We start from the raw sequence: 18492 nt of genomic DNA, 5'->3' as shown, positions 1-18492 counted from the left end.
GTTTCCCCAAATATGGTATATCCTGAATCAAGATAGCTTGGCAGCAGTGACTCATGCATTGGGAATCTCATTTTTGGATTACTGTGTTGCACACAATGTTGTGTTTTCCCTGAGTCAGATTCAGAAGCTGCAGCTAGCTGAACACCTGGAGCTGTGCATATTATTCCAGTACTGAAATAGCTGCACTGTCTGCTTATTCACAATTGATCTGTGTTCAGAGTGTTATTATTAACATAGAGTAGAATCATAGAATCGTAGAGTTGGAAGAGACCACAAAGGCCATCCAGTCCAATCCCCTGCCATGCAGGAAATCACAATTAAAGCATCCCCGACAGATGGCCATCCAGCCTCTGTTTGAAGACCTCTAAGGAAGGAGACTCCACTACACTCCGAGGGAGTTTGTTCCACTGTCGAACAGCCCTCACTGTCAGGAAGTTCCCCCTAATGTTAAGGTGGAATCTCTTTTCCTGGAGCTTGCATCCATTGTTCCGTGTTCTAGTCTCTGGAGTAGCAGAAAACAAGCTTGCTCCCTCCTCAACATGACATCCCTTCAAATATTTAAATAGATCTATCATATCACCTCTTAACTTTCTCTTCTCCAGGCTAAACATCCAACACTCTCTAAGTCGTTCCTCATAGGGCATGGTTTCCAGACCTTTCACCATTTTAGTCGCCCTCCTTTGGACACACTCCAGTTTCTCAACATCCTTTTTAAATTGTGGTGCCCAGAACTGGAACACAGTATTCCAGGTGGGGCCTGACCAGAACAGAATAGAGTGGCACTATTACTTCCCTTGATCTAGACCAGGGGTAGGCAACCTTTTTGAGCCGGGGGCCGGGTTGCTGTCCCTCAGACAACTGGGGGGGCTGAAGCCGGGGGGTGGAGCTTCCACCCCGGGGGCGGGGCCGCGTGCCGGGGGTGGAGCCTCCACCCCCAGGGGGCAGAGCTTCCACCCCCAGGGGGCGGGGCTTCCACCCCCATGGGCCAGGCCACCTCCTCTTTGCCGCCCCCTGACGGGGCCCCAGACCCTGTCAAAGGCCAGGAAAGAGCCGGCAGGGACCGCCAGCGCTGGAGGCCTCCCCGTCTTTGCTGGCCCCTGACGCCAGGGGCCCGCTGCCGCTGTCGGAGCTCTCCTGGAGGGCCCCTGCGACGGCAACTGGCCTCCCAGCGGCCCGCTGCCGCGGCCGGAGCCCTCCTGGAGGACCCCAGCGAAGGCAATGGGCCTCCGGGAGGCCTGCTGCCGTCGCAGAAGCCCTCCTGGAGGGCCCAAGGGACAGCAACTGGCCTCCCAGGGGCCCTCTGCCGCCGTCGGGGCCCTCCTGGAGGACCCCAGCGAAGGCAATGGGCCTCCCAGGGGCCTGCCGCTGCCGCCGGAGCCCTCCTGGAGGACCCCAGCGAAGGCAACTGGCCTCCCAGGGGCCCGCCGCCGCCGCCGGAGCCCTCCTGGAGGACCCCAGCGAAGGCAATGGGCCTCCCAGGGGCCCGCTGCCGCCGCCGGAGCCCTCCTGGACAACCCCAGCGAAGGCAACGGGCCTCCCAGGGGCCCGCTGCCGCCGTCAGAGCCCTCCTGGAGGACCCCAGCGAAGGCAACTGGCCTCCCAGGGGCCCGCTGCCGCCGCCGGAACCCTCCTGGAGGGCCCCAGTGATGGCAACGGGCCTCCCAGAGGCCCGGTGCAGCCCCTGGAGCCCCGTTCCAGGGCTCTGGAGGCCGCAGCGGGCATCCCAGAGGCCCAATGCGGCCCCTGAAGCCCCGTTCCAGGGCTCCGGAGGCCGCAGCGGGCGTCCCAGAGGCCCGGTGCGGCCCCTGAAGACCTGTTCCAGGGCTCCGGAGGCCACAGCGGGCATCCCAGAGGCCCGGTGCGGCCCCTGAAGCCCCGTTCCAGGGCTCCGGAGGCCGCAGCGGGCATCCCAGAGGCCCGGTGCGGCCCCTGAAGCCCCGTTCCAAGGCTCCGGAGGCCGCAGCGGGCGTCCCAGAGGCCCGGTGCGGCCCCTGAAGCCCCGTTCCAGGGCTCCGGAGGCCGCAGCGGGCCTCTTAATGGGCCCCGCCATTTTGTCCTTCAAAATGGCGGCAAAGTCTCACTGGTCGCGCGAGACTTCACCGCCATTTTGAAGGACAAAATGGCAGCGGAAGCGGCCGAAATCAGTGGCGATTTCGGCAGCAGGAGGGACCGGGGGCCGGCGGAAAGGCGCCCGCGGGCCGGATCCGGCCCGTGGGCCGGAGGTTGCCGACCCCTGATCTAGACACTATACTTCTATTGATGCAGCCTAAAATCGCATTGGCCTTGTTAGCTGCCGCATCGCACTGTTGACTCATATTCAACTTATGGTCTACTTGGAGTCCAAGATCCCTTTCACACGTAGTTTCCTTCAGCCAGGTGTCCCCCATCCTGTATCTGTGCATTTCATTTTTCTGCCCTAAGTGCAGTACCTTACATTTCTCCGTGTTGAATTTCATTTTGTTAGCTTTGGCCCAGTTTTCTAGTCTGTTCAAGTCATTTTGAATCTTGATCCTGTCCTCTGGGGAATTAGCTACTCCTCCTAATTTGGTGTCATCTGCAAATTTGATAAGTATGCCCCCAATTTTGTCCTCCAAGTCATTAATAAAGATGTTGAATAGCACAGGGCCCAGGACAGAGCCCTGTGGGACCCCACTGGTCTCTTCTCTCCAGGGTGAAAAGGTGCCATTGTTGAGCACCCTTTGGGTTCGGCCGGTCAACCAGTTACAAATCCATGTAACAGTTACTTTGTCAAGTCCACATTTTACAAGCTTGTTTGCAAGAATATCATGGGGAACTTTGTCAAAGGCCTTACTGAAATCAAGATATACTATATCCACAGCATTCCCTTCATCTACCAAGCTGGTAATTTTATCAAAGAAAGAGATAAGGTTTGTCTGGCATGTCTTCTTTCTCTGAAATCCATGTTGACATTTTGTGATTATGGAATTGCTTTCTAGATGTTCACAGACTCTCTTTTTAATGATCTGCTCTAGAATCTTTCCTGGTATTGATGTCAGACTAATTGTACAGAAGCCTGGCAGAGGGATTCTAGTTCATTCCTTCCACGAGGAAAAGGGCTGATTTTCTTCTCCATGTGCTTTTGGTCAGATCTAACCTTATACTTTGAATTATTGCATTCTGGGAGTCACTGCTGGGTGAGGTTTTTTTGGGTGAGTAATAGCACCATACTTTGTCATCAGGTTATCTAAAGATAATCTTACCCTATATAGACACCTCAGATTACCTTTAGAGAAGACTGTGTTGGTTGTGTTGCAGTCTGCAGGCTCTTATTTAATGGCAATGTCATAAATGTGCCTCTAGGTGTTGGCACCTATTCTTTAGAGTGTGTTCTGCCTATTTTACAGGAGTTACTGACAACTAGATTCTTTGTTTCTCAGGAATTTCCTATTGATTAAAAGCTATCTCATACTGTCTTGGCTTTTAATTTTTTTTTCTGTTTAATTTGTAATTGTTGAGGAAATTATTTTGTTTTCATTTGTTTGTAAACTACTTTGAAATTACAAACAGTATCTGTCCTATAATTATTTGCAGTGAATAGCAATGAATAGTTAATAGTGTAGATTATTTTCATAAATAGAATATTTTATTTGAAAATAGAAATGTTGGTATAAAAATTCTTGCAGTTTATTATTTTATTTTGTTTATCATTTTATAGTTATTAATTTGGTGGGTGACAGCAGAAGGTTAGAACCAGAACCTGGAAATGTTGCTTTCAACCCCTGGTCCCCGGCCAGGCCAAAGCTAGCATGGCCTCTAAACGCTGGCCACTATATTTCATACAAAGGAGGATTGTGTGAGAATCTTTTTTGGGCAGGTGTGGGTAAATCAACAAAGTTGATGGGTATTGAGAGATGGAACCATTTGTTGCCACCATTATAAAATTTTTATAAAAGATAAAGAATGCTCAAGGACATTATTATGGGTTACTCTTGGGCACATCCAGCCTATTCATTCAAAAGTTCATCATTGTTCACTAAATTCTGTGTTTTACTCACACTATTTGGGAATACTTTTTGGAAGAGCAAAACCCCCATCTTACAGAAACAGCAAAAACCAAACAGTATATTACAGTCGCCCCTTTGAACTCGTGGGGGGATCCGTTCTGCCTCCCCGCGAGTTTGAAAACATGTGCATATTCAAGCCCCATAGGCTTGAACAGGGCGCGTTAATGCGGGGTGCACACCACGGGCATGTGCTCCATTAAGGTTAATAGCGGTTGTTTCTCCATGGATTTCCAAGTCTGCACATTTTAAGTCCACGAACTTGGAGGGGCAACTGTACTTTGTAAGTTGATATCTGATATTCTGTGAATCTGTAAATGGTTTGAATAGCAAAGCATTCCAGATATCCTACTTTGTGGATCTGGCTTGGTCTGAAATGTGGACTATATATTGAGTTAATGAGTCAATAAAAAAGAATAATTCAGAAAGAATATTGTTAAGTAGTACATAATACATTTCTCTGTTTTTTATTGTTGTTGATGTGGAACAGAACCCTATCTATAGAGGAAAAGAGCTTTTCTTCCAGTTCTGATCTCTTGTGCCATTACAGATCGAAAGACTGTACTCAAATTATCTTTCCTCTTTTTAGCGTGGTTAAAAGATGTAGTGATATTTAGCATTGTGAAAAGTGTATTAAGAGTTCACCCGTACAGCTATGTGTATAGCTCTTTCTTTTGCTTTTTTGTACCCTTGATTTTACATAAGAAGCTAAGTTTTTTTGTTTCCCCTTGTAGGCAGAATATATGTGTGGCTGATTAATTGATTAACATGCGCATTAAGTGACAGTATTTTAGGGGTACATTAGGATATCTCTGCTGAAGTAGTTATGACTTGTTCTCTTTCTAGATCTTATCTAACTAAAAAAGTAAGCCAAGTAAAAGATACACTATATGTTTATATACAAATATATACTGAAACTTATTCCCAGTTAAAAATTATCTCAGACCTTCAAAAGCTTTTTTTTAAAAAAATGCTTTTGTTTCTTCTCAAGAAATCCCATAATTTCAGTAAACAAAGAAAAGGAAATGAAGGTTATAGATATGTTTCCTGTCTTGAATCATGGTTCCACATGTTGAGCTTGGAGTAGAATTCATATATAATGTGATTTATAAATTAAATGCTTGATTGTTTGAAGTTAACTGTGAACTTTTAATTAAAAAATGGTAGTCCTCTCCTATACTACTGTCAGCACTTTAACCATCAGTGAATTTTGACTTTTTTTATCCAAAAGATAAATATGTTCATATTGAAATTATTTATTTTATTTTAGATACACCTCAAATCAAGAATTGAGGCTCCCTGGTAAAGATGAAGGTTCAAAATTGTTCTTCAGCAAAAGGTTATGATGCAAATAAGACTTAATAAGATCACAAACTGAACTTCAACAAAACAGCCGAGATTTACATTAAATTAGGAATTTTAAAACTGATTTAGTTCGTTTTACTGAGCATTTGCGTAATAACATTTTGTCTTCCTGCAATCTTTTTAAAGACAATAATTTGTCTGTGAAATACGGGCACATCTTCAGCAGAAAAATTGAAAGTAACAGCTCACTTTCTGAAACCACAGATATAGTGATATAAAGAAATATTTCAGCTCTACAAAATTTAATAAATCATCCCATTTCCTAATTTGATCATATTAGATGCTGATGTAGAAGAAGCATTTCAAATGCCATCTCCTCATTAATATACATCAGTCTGGGGAATGGAATAGAATACTTATACAGAGATGTCACAGTTAGTGTTTCTTAGTTTACTAAGTGGAACAGGTTGATGTGATACTGAGTGCTATTTGTCAATGTCTTGTTAAAATGGTTTGGGTCAAGTTATGGAGTCCAGAAAGACGGTGGCTGATAAATCAAAAGTGGATTGAGTGGACAGGAGGCAGTGATTGATATTGTGACAGGATATGAAGAAAGGAATCTTGATGCAAGCATGCACAATATTGAATATGAGAAGGAAAATGACCCCGGAGTATGGATATTATTCAAGGAAATGAGAATAATAATATCAGTTTGAAATTATTGCCATGTGAAGATTAGGATACGGCGGTTCTTATTACAGTATTATATGTCTCTTGGATAGCTTTATACATTTAAACATGCATGTAGGACTGAGGTATTTTTGCAGGTGGCATAATTAATTATTTTCTAATAATTTTAAAAGTTGCTTTGTTCATTTACATATACATATGTTGGATTATTTATTTATTTATTTATTTATTTATTTATTTATTTAGGCTTCTGGAGACTCATTTGAATAAAGCAAAGAGTTAGACAATTTTACTTGGTATTTTCAGCAGATTTGTGTCTTAGTTCTACTAATTTGTCTTTGAGTTGCATGCCTCAAATAAATGATTTTAAGTCCAAAGTTTCTTGCAGAAATGGTACTGGAGATGTGTTCATGTAGGTACAGATAAATGTGGTCTAACATATATAATGAAATATGTTTTTTTTCATGGGCTGCTGATATGTAATGTTAATTATGGTACTGGTTGTTAGGTTACAAACTCACTGTTGCCAACATGCCTCTGTTATAATTTTTTTCATGTAGTCTTTTACATCAGTTAGATTTTTGCATTTTTAATGTATAGGATTAAAAACTCACATTTATTCCATTATTTTTTCTTGTGGTGTACATAAATTAAGATCTATTATTAATATCTGTAGGTAATTAAATTTTATTGTCTTGATGACACCAGTATTGGAATTAACATATAAGGTACTGATAGTAAAGTTTCTCTTATTCTGGAAACATGGGTTACAGTCAACAACTACTGTTCCTCAGGATAACTATAGTTAACAACTCTTGCTTAATTTGAGTGCCAGCCATGTTAGTTTTTTAAAAAAAATAAAATACAAAAATCATACTCCTCCTCTCCTTGCATGATTATTCATTAAGTTAGACAACATATCATTATAACTTTCTGAGCACTTAGAAAAGAATACTATGATTACTAAGAACCAGCATGGGTTTCTCGAAAAGAAGTCATACCAGCGTAACTATATCTCTTTTTTGATGTTACAAGCTTGATAGGTTAGAGGAATGCTCTGAGTGCATTTTGATTTCCACAGCTATTTTGACAAGGTCCCTCATGATATTCTTGTAGTCAAGCTGGTAAAATGTGAGGTAGATGATGCTGTTGTTAGATGGATATGTAGCTGGTTGAGGGACCGAATCCAGAGATTGATCACAAATGGTTCTTTGTCATCCTAGAGAGAAATGGGAAAAGGGATGCCACTAAGCTCTGTCCTAGCTCCAATGTTTTACAACATATTTATAAATAATAGGCATGAAGGAATAGATGGCATGCTTATTAGATTTGAAGTGGAACAGGTAGGCAAAAACTGGATTCAAGATGAGTTTGGTGCAACGGTTCTCAAACTATAGGGTGGGACCCCCAGGAGGGAGTGTGTAAGAATTTCTCAAAGGTATGTAAGACTTGGAGGCCCTGATCCCCCTTCCTCCCTCCAAACTATTTCTGTGCTGAAGGCGAAGAGAAAGGCAAAGAGGACATTTGGAGCAGCTGCCTTTGCCTGAGGAAAAAAGAGAACACAAGAGAAATGAATGTTTCCCTGTGACTTTGTGAGAGAGTAAATGAATAAGTGTGTGAATAAATGAAAGGGCATCAAGTGCTGGTGTATGTGAAGATGACTGTGTGTGAGACAGTATGTGTAAAATTTATACATGGGTTAAGCATTGAATTTATTTAAATAAAACTTGTAATTTGAACAAGGATATTTCCTTGTAAACTCTTAAAATATGAATGTACATGAATTTGCAAATGAAAAATTGCACACTAAACAAACAAAATATTTTTATTCATATACCATGTAAAGCGAGAGGTAGGTGCAATATCCACATGTAGATGTGAAGGGTAAAAAGGGTCACAAGGGTAAAAAGTCTGAGAACCTCTTTGTGACGTGACCTATTTTCTATGCCTTGACGTTACCTTTTAGAAGGTCCCTGGTCATTGGTACTGCCCTGCTTTCACCATTTATACACTTTCCCTAAATGTATAATGGTTAGGGTCACACTTCCTTTTATAAGTTTAATATCTTAGGTAGCGTGTTTGTCTGTGCCTATATATATGGTTTGGAATTCACTTAGACAGAGGCTTCTGTTATAACAAATAAACATTAACTTTATTGAATAACATTTAGGAAGAAAGTAGCTTAGGCAGAATATTTAGTCAAAAAATTGACCCCAAAAAACTCAGTTGACTTATCCATGAGTCAATGTCAGTACCATACTTTAACTGTTATTTTAAAAAGAAACCATCCCCTCATGAAAGGCAAGAGTGTAATCTGTCCTGGAAGCACTGACCCCACACTATTCATTCATCCATACAGCCTTTAGTACAGTGGTTCCTTCCCTTACATGGGGGATCCGTTCCAGACCCCCCTGTGTAGGGGAAATTCCATGTATGCTTGAGCCCCATTAAAGACAATGAGGCTTATGCCTGTATGGGCGTGCGTCAGTGCGTGCATCATTAATCTTTCCAGCGTGCGGCGCTGCTGCTTTTGGCGCTGCTTTCAGCATATGCTGAAAGCTGCATATATTACCTCCGCTTGTGACGCGGGTGTACTGTATGAGCACAAACTTGCCTGCTGGAATTTTGTAAGTTTTTTGACGTTTTTTCCCTTTGCCTCATCCTTTAGATCCTTTGTTACATGCTTCTAAGTTTTACCCTTGACTTATCTAGGGTCATGTCAAAATCCATAATTTTGGCGCCCAAACCGATTCTCGACTTATGCATGAAGTCGACTTGTAGTTGAGTATATATGGTATATCTACTCCTTCCCATGCAGCCCCTCTCTCACAGTCAGCCTGAACCGTGATTGGCTGTCAGGAAACCAAGTCTGCCCAATGACTCCATCACACTCTGGTTTAACAGACTAGAGAACTGTGCTGAACCTAACAAAATTAACTTACAGGGATAAATGTAAAGTATTGCATTTATGAAAGTAAAATCAAATACATAAGTATATAATGGGCGACACATCTGGTTTAACAATAGTACACATGAAAAGGATCTAGAGGTTTAGAAGACTAGAAGCATAACATGACTCAACAATGTGATATAGTGTCAAGAATGCTGCCAGTAAATGATTATTAAAGTAAAAGTACAATAAACTATTTAAAATAAGTTTAATGTGTGCTCTTGTTAGCCTGTCAGACTTGTTTTCATATTGTTTGAATATGCCATGCACAAATCATTGCCAGAAGTTTGATCCAGAAGGTATAGTTTAAAAAATGGCTAGTTCTTCATCTTTCATGCATATGATAAGATATGGTACAATAATATCCAAAATCCACAAAATGGTAATACCTTTGTTGGGCCAACCAAAATGTATAATATACATTTTGCAAGTGTTTGAAGCTCCATTGGCTTCTTCATCAGGCAAAAGAGTTAAAAATCATACAGGAGAAAGGGAAAAAAGTTGATGTTAGTCATAGGCTTGCATTTTGTTAAGATGTAGTTACTGTTGTCACTTCAGATGGTATGGAAGGGTATTCATGCTGGCAGGCCCCTTCTCCTTCTGACCATGTGGGTACTGGGAGATTCTTAAATCTTTAAATTCCATTAGCAAGACAAAAAGCTACTGCCTTTAAGATCTAGTTTATCTTGAATCCTTTGGGTGACTGCAAGCCCTCCAGATCTCAGCCCCATAGAGGGATTGTGCCATTGTTTTGGCTTTATATGCAATCAGGACAGGGTTTACTAAATTGTCTCCTTTAGTGGTAGCAAACTTCAAAATTGCTTTGTTACGTTTCTTAGGAAGCTTTCCATGCTTTTCCATCAGGAAAACTTTTATGTGTTGTTAAGATAAAACATGCCAATGCAGTTCTAATTTAAAAGAAAAAAAATATTGTTTGTGCATAGTGATGCAGTTCTGAGCTGCATCAACAGTTGTATAGTGTAGTGATTAAGGAATGTAATAATAAATACTATTTTGCTTTGCTCAGACCTCACCAAGGATATTGTGTACATTTCTGCACCCACATTTAAAGAAGGATATTGACAGCTTGAAATTGACAACTTGGTATCATCAATTTGAGGCATTCATTACTCAGTTGTCTTTGGCAGAAAATTAATTGTTCAGTGTTGCTTAAAAGAGATCCTTCATCACAAACGGAGTATGATAGATCCAGTGTAACCTTTAGCTCTTAATAATTTGTGCTAATCTATGAAAATCCATTATTGCCTGGTGGTGAACTACATAGGCTTCAATGCTGTGCACCCTTATCTGTGAATCAGTCCCCATTGAATTCAGAGGTATTGGTTTCTGAATAACATAGGATTTTGAAGGGATGTCATGTTGAAGATGGAGTGAGCTTGTTTTCTGCTGCTCCAGAGATTAGAACACGGAAGAATGGATGCAAACTAGAGGAAAAGCGATTCCAGCTCAACATTAGGAGGAACTTCCTGACAGTAAGAGCTGTTTGACAATAGAACACACTCCCTCAGAGTGTGGTGGAGTCTCCTCCTTTGGAGGTCTTTAAACAGAGGCTGGATGGCCATCTGTCTGAGCTGCTTTGATTGTGAGTTCCTGCATAGCAAGGAGTTGCACCGGATGGCCCTTGTGGTCTTTTCCAACTCTATGATTCTATGATTGTGCAGTAAGTGATTGTGAAGTGTGCTCTTGTTAGCTTTTGAGACTTGTTTCCATATTGTTTGAAAAAGCAGTACATTTTCATAGATTGTAAGACATTGCATTGTAAATTATTGCCAGAAGTTTGAGCCAGAAGCTGTAATTCAAAAACTGCTAGTTTCCACTTTTTCATGCATGTGATTTAAAATGTATGGACATTGCAGGAACAAGGAAGGTATTTGTGACAACCATAGAGAAGGTTTTATTTGTAACTCCTGTTTGTATCTACAGATGGTTAAGACTCTTGGCTGACAGTAGCCAATTAACACTTTTTTTTAATTTCCTCTTATCCAGCTGTTGGTATGTTCAGAGGTATAAGGAAAATCTGAAGCTGTACAACACATATTATAGGACCATGGAAGAATATGAACCAGGGAAAACTAGGCATTATAAAAACAGAGATGGAACATGTACACATTGCAATACCTGGATTGAATGAGCTAACGTGGTCAGGAATAGGACATTTTGAGTCACATAATTAGAGTGCTTTACCCAGGAAATTAAAATGTAAGAAGAAATGGGGTGGCATTAACAGTGAGGTGAGATGTAGGAAAAGCTGTCAAAGGATATTAGGGCCTGGTACAGACGGGCCTCGTGGCATGTCTTGATGACGTGCTAGGGTTGCCTCGGGGCGTCTCTTACAGATGCCCTGCAACCCTAGCACGTCTTCCATACATCAAAATGACACGACAGATGCCTAGCGTTTGCACGTCACGGCGCCATAATGATGTGCATGCGCCATTGGCGCGCTGCGGTGTCATTATGGCGCCGCGAAAATAACCTGCTTTTTGTGGGTTCTTTTTGCTCCTCAAGGAAGCCGCAGAGTTTTCCCCGCTGCGGCTTCCTCACAGAGCAAACCAGGGGGCCAGCAGACTGACCAAATAACATCAATAAAATTTTAAGAAAAACCTACCATTATGACCTTAATCCATGTTTATGCTCCAGGTACAGAGGCAGAAAAAGGAGAGATGGAAAGATTCTGTGCTGGAGTCCAGGAGGAAATTGATTAACTTAGTGTTAATCATTTGTCGTCATTGTTAACTGCCTTTGAGTTGACCTTGACTCATGGTGACCCTGTGAATGAGAAATTGTGAAGATTCCCTATTCTCTACCACTCTGGTCAAATCCTGCAGGTTCAGGCCTGTGATCCCATCTAACATGCAAACGTACTCTCTTTCTACTGCCTTCTGCCTTTCTAGCATTATTGGCTTTTTAAATGAGTCCTGTCTTCTCATGATGTAATCAGAATGCGAAAGCAGGAAACTGAGTTGAATCAAAGATAGTAGGAATAGTTGGTCTCGGATCAAGAAATGAAGCAGGAGAGTGACTGACTGAATTTGGTGAGGCCAACAGTTTGTTTTGAGGCCACTAAATTGCTCTGACAATCAAAGAGGCAACTGATGGACATCACCTGCTGATCTGTATAGAAACCAAATAGACTAGAAGTAAAAGATGGAGAAGCTCCATTCTCTCTGCAAAAATAGGACCAGAAGCAAATTGTGGCACAAACCATGAACTGCTAATATCAAAAATGAATTAAGCTGAAGAAAAACACTAAACCAACCATCTTTCAAAAATATGACCTGAAGAACATCCCTTTAGAATGTAAAGCTTCTGAGGGCTTCTGAGGGAGAGAGGGGTGGGCCAATCCCACCAGGCCTCCCCAAAGGAACTGAGCCCTTCCCAGAAGGCATCTGGCTCCATCCTCCACTCCTTTCCCCTTTTGTGTCATGTCTTCTTAGATTGTAAGCCTGAGGGCAGGGAACCGTCTAATTAAAAGCTTGTATGCACAGTGCTGTGTAAATTTACAGCACTATATAAATAAAGCTTAATAATAATAATAATAATAATAATAATAATAATAATAATAATAATAATAAAAAAGACCATGTGAAAAATAGATTTGCACTATTATGCCTAATTGACTGGGACACAGAAGAACTTGTTTGAAGCCAGGGCATTGTAAGGGAGGAATACAAAAGATATGATCTACAGTTGAAAAGAAAAAGAAGCCTTAATGGATGATAGATGAAACTCCTCAAGCAGTTAAGAACTTACAAGAAGCAAAAATAAAAGGTGACAGAAATAGAATAAACATCCTGAATGCAACTGTTCAATGAATTTTACTCAGGGATGAGAAGAACTACTATAATAACCAATGCAGAAAAATTGAACATAACAACAAAAAAGGAGGAACAAAACACCTCTTCCACAAAATCCAAGACATCAAAGGTGAATTTAAACTAAGAGTGGGGATGCTTTGCAACCAACAGGGGAACACATTACATGACCAAATAGGAATAAAAAGCCGATTATACAAAAGAGATGAAAGGATGACAGATTCATTCAAGGAAGAATCATTTGAAGATGAACCTATAATTTTAGAAAGCAAATTGGAAGTTGCACTTAGGCGACTTGGAATAAATAAATCACCAGGGACAGATGGCATATCAATAGAGCTGTTTCACGCTACAGAGACAGAATTTATTATGCTGTGGGCCGGCGTATCCAAGAAGGAACCTCAGGATACTCTCAAATAGAATGCGGAAGCCGGCTGGCGAGGTAAAGGATTTATTTATAGAGGAAGGCAGGAGACAAAAACTATTTATGGCAATTACAGAGCTCATGGACAAACTGAAAACGAAAACTGTCTCTCACAGACATTCAGACCAGACTCTTACTACTTACTCAGGACTCTTACCACTGACTCAGGACTCACAACTAACATGACTAAGCTGTTCTGCTTATCTTTTACAGCTTCTTACGACCTTGGCTAGGTTATTACATAAACATAGCCTTGCTATCCAGGTGCTGTCTAATAAACATCATTTGTCTGGCTTTTCTCTGCTAATCTGTCCAAGGCCATGACCACCCCATACACACGCAGTATGGCTCTGCAGTTCTGCAGGCATAACATTACAACATTTTACTGTGACATAATCTAATCTAGTTCTAACTAAATCTGTCATCATTGTTTTATGGCCCACAGATTGGAAACACTCAATCTACATTCCAATCCCCAGCAAAATCACTTTCTCTGAACTAACAGCTGCTGGCAAGATGTCAGGAATAAACTCTTCTAGAACACATCCTCATAGCCTGAAAAACCATGAAAAACTATGTCCAAGCTAGGTTCAGGAAAGGAAGAGGCACTAGGGATTATGTTGCAAATTTATGTTGGATAATGGGGCAAACCAAAGAGTTTCAGAAGAAAATCAGCCTGTGCTTCTTAGATTATAGCAAAACCTTCAATTGCGTATATCTTGGGGGGGAAAATAGATTGCTCTTAAGAAATGAATGTACCCCAAGATCTAGTCCCTTAATGGGTAACCTGCACTCAAGATAAGAGGCTGCTGTCAGGACAGAATACAGAGAACCAGAATATTTTTAAACTGGTAATGATACTACATTTGATCTTAGCCAAAAGGCTGAGAAGCGATTTATTTACTGTTTGGATATATTTTATATTGTGACGGCTTTTAGCTTTTAACAATAAATAAATTTCTACTTTAAACTGGTAATGAATTCAGGTGAGGCTGCATTTTATCACACTATCTGTTTAATTTGTCTGCTGGACATATCATACATAAAGCAGGATTAGAGTTGGAGGAAGACATGAAAATTGGAGGAAGGAACACCAACAGTTTAAGATATGCAGATAACACCATACTAATAGCTGAAAATAGCAGAAACTGAAGATTTACTGAAGAAAATAAAAGAAGAAAGTGCAAAAGCAGCTTTATAGTTTAATATCAATAAAATAAACGACTTATATAATTTATAAAATATGTAGTTATCTCAAATATGATTTATATAATTTTAAAACAGACAATGAAAACATTAAAATAGTTCAAGGTTTTCCATACCTTGGCTCAGTCATTAATCAGAATGGAGATTGCATTCAAGAAATCAGAAGACAACTAGGATTGAAAGAGCTTGGAAGAAACTAGACAAGATCCTGAAGTGTAAAGATATATAATTGAATACTAAAATTAGGATTGTCCTTGTCAGCGTATTTCTCATTTCTATGTATGGTTGCAAAAGCTGAATGGTGAAGAAAGTTGATAGGTAGAAAATGAACTCCTTTGAAATGTGGTGCTGGAGAATATTTCTACAGATACCATGGATTACTAAAATGACAAATAAATGGGTACTAGAGCAAATCAAGGTTGAACTCTCCATAGAAGCCAAGATGACTAAACAGGCTGTTGTAATTTGGCCATAGCATGAGAAGACATGTCTTATAGAAAAGACAATAATGCTTGGTACGGAAGAAAGCAGGAGGAAAAGAGGAAGACTGCATTCCAGATGGTCAAGCAAGCAATGGCCCTTCAAAACCTGAGCAGGGCTGTTGATGATAGGGTGACCTGGAGGTCTCACATTTATAAGGTTGCCATAAGTTGAAGTTGATTTGATGGCAGTTAACAGCACCCTGTGAGTACTTTATGTCAAGTCATACTTTTCAAAAACATCATTTTGGGCCGGAACAGATGGCCCTTTAAAGATGCCCCGCTTGGGAGCACAGGGTTTATATGCCACATGTCCCACATTGCCCTGAAGCCGCCCAGAGATCAGGCGGCTGCCTAGACATGGGCGGCTTTAAGGCGCTCCAGCAGCACAACATTTATACACCACATACTGCCAGAGCTGTTTGCAGCCGCCATGGGGCTAGGGTGGGGCAGGTGGATCTTTGCAGTTCCTTTTTCGGCCGGCTTCAAGGAAGATTGGGGTGCTGCATGTGTTTGCCGTGGCCCCAATCTGTCTTTGGAAGGGGCAGCTTCAAGACACCCCTTCTGCCTGTCTGTTTCACCCCTTAGTCAAAAGTACAAACTTGATTCAGGGTAGAAATATAGCCACTAAAACTAAGATGGGTAGGACGAAACTTCCATCTCTTTCTTACTAAAGTGACTTAAAAAAGGCATATGAGTTATTGTAGAAAGTATATTGAAATTTCAAATTATTTTATAACCAATGGGAAGAAAATCAATATGACCTTCTTACACCTGAGTTCATAGTTAGAAGGTATAATAATTTCGTGATTGTATGCCACAAGTGTATCTAAAATCCACTGCATGGCTCGCATTAAAATTCAGTACTTAAAGCAACATCATTTAATACAATTTACCTGTCCAACACCTTTAAAAAAACAACAACTAATGTTCAGAGGACAGTTTTCTTATGCTTTAAGAGCTGCATTGATTTTATTTATACTATCCAAATATTGCTTAGTAAAATAAAATGTGTAAGTAATTACATACGAACACATAAAGAAAATGTTTGTTATAATTAAGTAGATTCATATAAGCAAATAGCTTATGGTAGTAGCCAAATAGGAGATGAGAGAAATGCTGTAAGATTGATATTTAAGAGACAGTTCTTGTACAAAAATTGCACATGCATGTAACCATACTATATGGCCACAGGGCTTTTCTGAATGGTATCTCCCTAGTAGATATCTCTCCCCATGGCAAGTACACAGGCCACCTTAGATTCTGGTTGGTATTCATAACTCTTTCAAAATTGTATCAACCTAGTATATGAGAGGATGAGCATACTCATACACTTCAGTAACGTTGGAGTTATAAATAAAACTCTAAAGATAGCACTTCCAAGCCAAACCTAAGTGTCATTGGAAATGTTTTTTTAGAAAATTGTCCAGGACCCATAGACAGATGTTTCTTCTGTTTTTGGAAGAGGATGAGAGTATAGGGAGATAACATTAGTACCTCAGTAGAAGTGTCTTTTTATAGCTTTATAAAGAAAACATATAAAATTTGTATCCTCCCTGTGGGAAGTTTAGTTTGACATACATGGGGATATTTGTTAAATTGTTTATCATAAATGGTGTTCTAGGTAATTCACAGGAACAATATAAATGTAATACATTAAAACAGCAATAAAATACAAAGTTCAATGTGTGAAAAAACCAAAGCAGATAATGCATCAATAAGAACAACTGTTAAAACTGATTTCAGTATAGTTACCAGTTTCAGTAGGAGCCCTGGTGGCACAGTAGTTAAGTGCTTGTACCACAGCCACTCACTCACAAACCACAAGGGGCTCTGGGTTGATTCATCCTGGCATCCTTCCATAGGTCGCTAAAATGAATACCCAGCTTGTTGGGGGCAATTAGCTTACGTTTTGTAGACTGTTTAGTACATTGCTAAGTGGTATAGAAATGTACTGCACTTGTTATTGTTAGTGAAATATAAAAAGGTGAAAAAATAAAATAATGATAAGAACAACAACTATATACAATAGTTTAGTAAAATGGTTTTCTTTTTATCGAATGTCAAAATCAAGAATGCTTATCTCTCTCTGTGTGCGAATATTTTGAAGCTGTGGATGGTTGAATCTGTGAATAAAAAATTGTGGATATGAAGGGCTGACTGTATTTTACTGAAGTAACAGCCATTGATAGAAATGGCTATTATTTATTACTTATTAGAGACATTGCTTGAAACCAAATATACCATTAATGTGTTCTTTTTAAAAAAATATCTTATATACCGATATGTTGCAAATATGTAATAAATTTAACAAAAGTTTTAAATATAATATTATTTTAAAAGCATTGTGTGAAAGGTAACAAAATTATTATCAATTATCTATTTGTGTAACAAAAGAATCAGCAATATAGCAGGGTATTGTACGGCAACATCATATTGTCACTTAATGGTGCTTTTAACTGTCCCTTGAGACTCTCAAAAGCTGAATGACAGTCTATAAAATGGCACAGAAGTTGATTCAAACAGATACCCATGTTACAGACCTGTAATTTTTAATGGAATAGTTAAGCTAGAATAATACTATGCTTATATGTATTATTGTCAGGGCCTACAAACCTGGAAAAAAACATATCTTGTGAAAGATTGTATGATAAAATTGGAAAAGCCAGAGTTCTTTTTAATCTATGTGAACTTTTCCAACAAACTGTCTGTGTTAAATGTTAATAGTTTTTCAGAAACTAACATTATATTTTAAAGTAATACTTTGACATTACTAATAATACTAAAAATTATATTTAAATATTTTATGGATGGTGGAACACATTTGTATTATAATGGTGTAACAATAGAAATTTATTTATTCAGAGCAACTTCAGAACTTCAGTAGATTGTAAATCCTGTAATTAGAGCCATACACATACATGGTTGGTGACTGGTGTTAAGTTCATCATAGACAACTGCACCACTTGGTGGATATAAGTATAGTATCCAAAACAGATACTAAGGAGGAAGAAAAATCCCCATATGACTTAAGATTTTATATTTATTTAGGACAGTGGTTCCCAAACTGTGGGTCGGGACCCCTTTGAGGGTCGAACGACCCTTTCACAGGGGTTGACTAAGACCATTTGAAAACACATATTTGCACGTAGCAATGAAAATAATTGTATGGTTGGGGGTCGCCACAACATGAGGAACTGTATTAAAGGGTCACGACATTAGAAAGGTTGGGAACCACTGATTTAGGATAAGGCCTTTGCTGTGATGTCAGCATTTGTTTGGTACATGCTTATCTGGTGCCAACATTACAAACCTTTTTGTTAGGCGAGCACTTTTAAAATTTGCCAATGCAATATTACCCGTTTATTTTATGTTTTTTTTCTTTTCTAGCTTTATGGCTATTTGTTTGCTTTAACTACTTTAACTGCTATTGACACTTGATTGTGTTCTTGTAAGTGATTTTATTCCACTGTACCAGAATTCATTTAGAAGAAGGGCAGTTGAAAGGGGTCTTCAAATCACTGCAGACATGGCAGCCAAAAGATCAGTTCTACTAGCCAGCAAAAATATAGTAAAAGTAGCT

At 39.9% G+C, this 18492-nt stretch overlaps 1 protein-coding gene and 1 non-coding gene across 2 annotated transcripts in view; one reads left to right on the top strand and one right to left on the bottom strand.

Moving 5' to 3' along the window:
- Positions 1-18492, top strand: part of LOC149318077 (serine/Arginine-related protein 53-like) — a 257271-nt gene that overhangs the window by 21434 nt on the left and 217345 nt on the right. The gene's annotated exons all lie outside the window — the stretch shown is intronic.
- Positions 13932-14120, bottom strand: LOC149318079 (U2 spliceosomal RNA). Its single transcript, XR_016280303.1, has one exon. It is a non-coding gene; the product is annotated as a U2 spliceosomal RNA (small nuclear RNA).

This window comes from Sceloporus occidentalis, unplaced genomic scaffold, assembly GCF_023333645.1.
Source record: "Sceloporus occidentalis isolate IW3139 unplaced genomic scaffold, rSceOcc1.0.p SCAF_2, whole genome shotgun sequence".
Classification (NCBI taxonomy): Eukaryota; Metazoa; Chordata; class Lepidosauria; order Squamata; family Phrynosomatidae; genus Sceloporus; species Sceloporus occidentalis.
The sequence above is the reverse complement of the archived record's forward strand: the minus strand, read 5'-3'. Positions and strand labels throughout refer to the sequence as shown.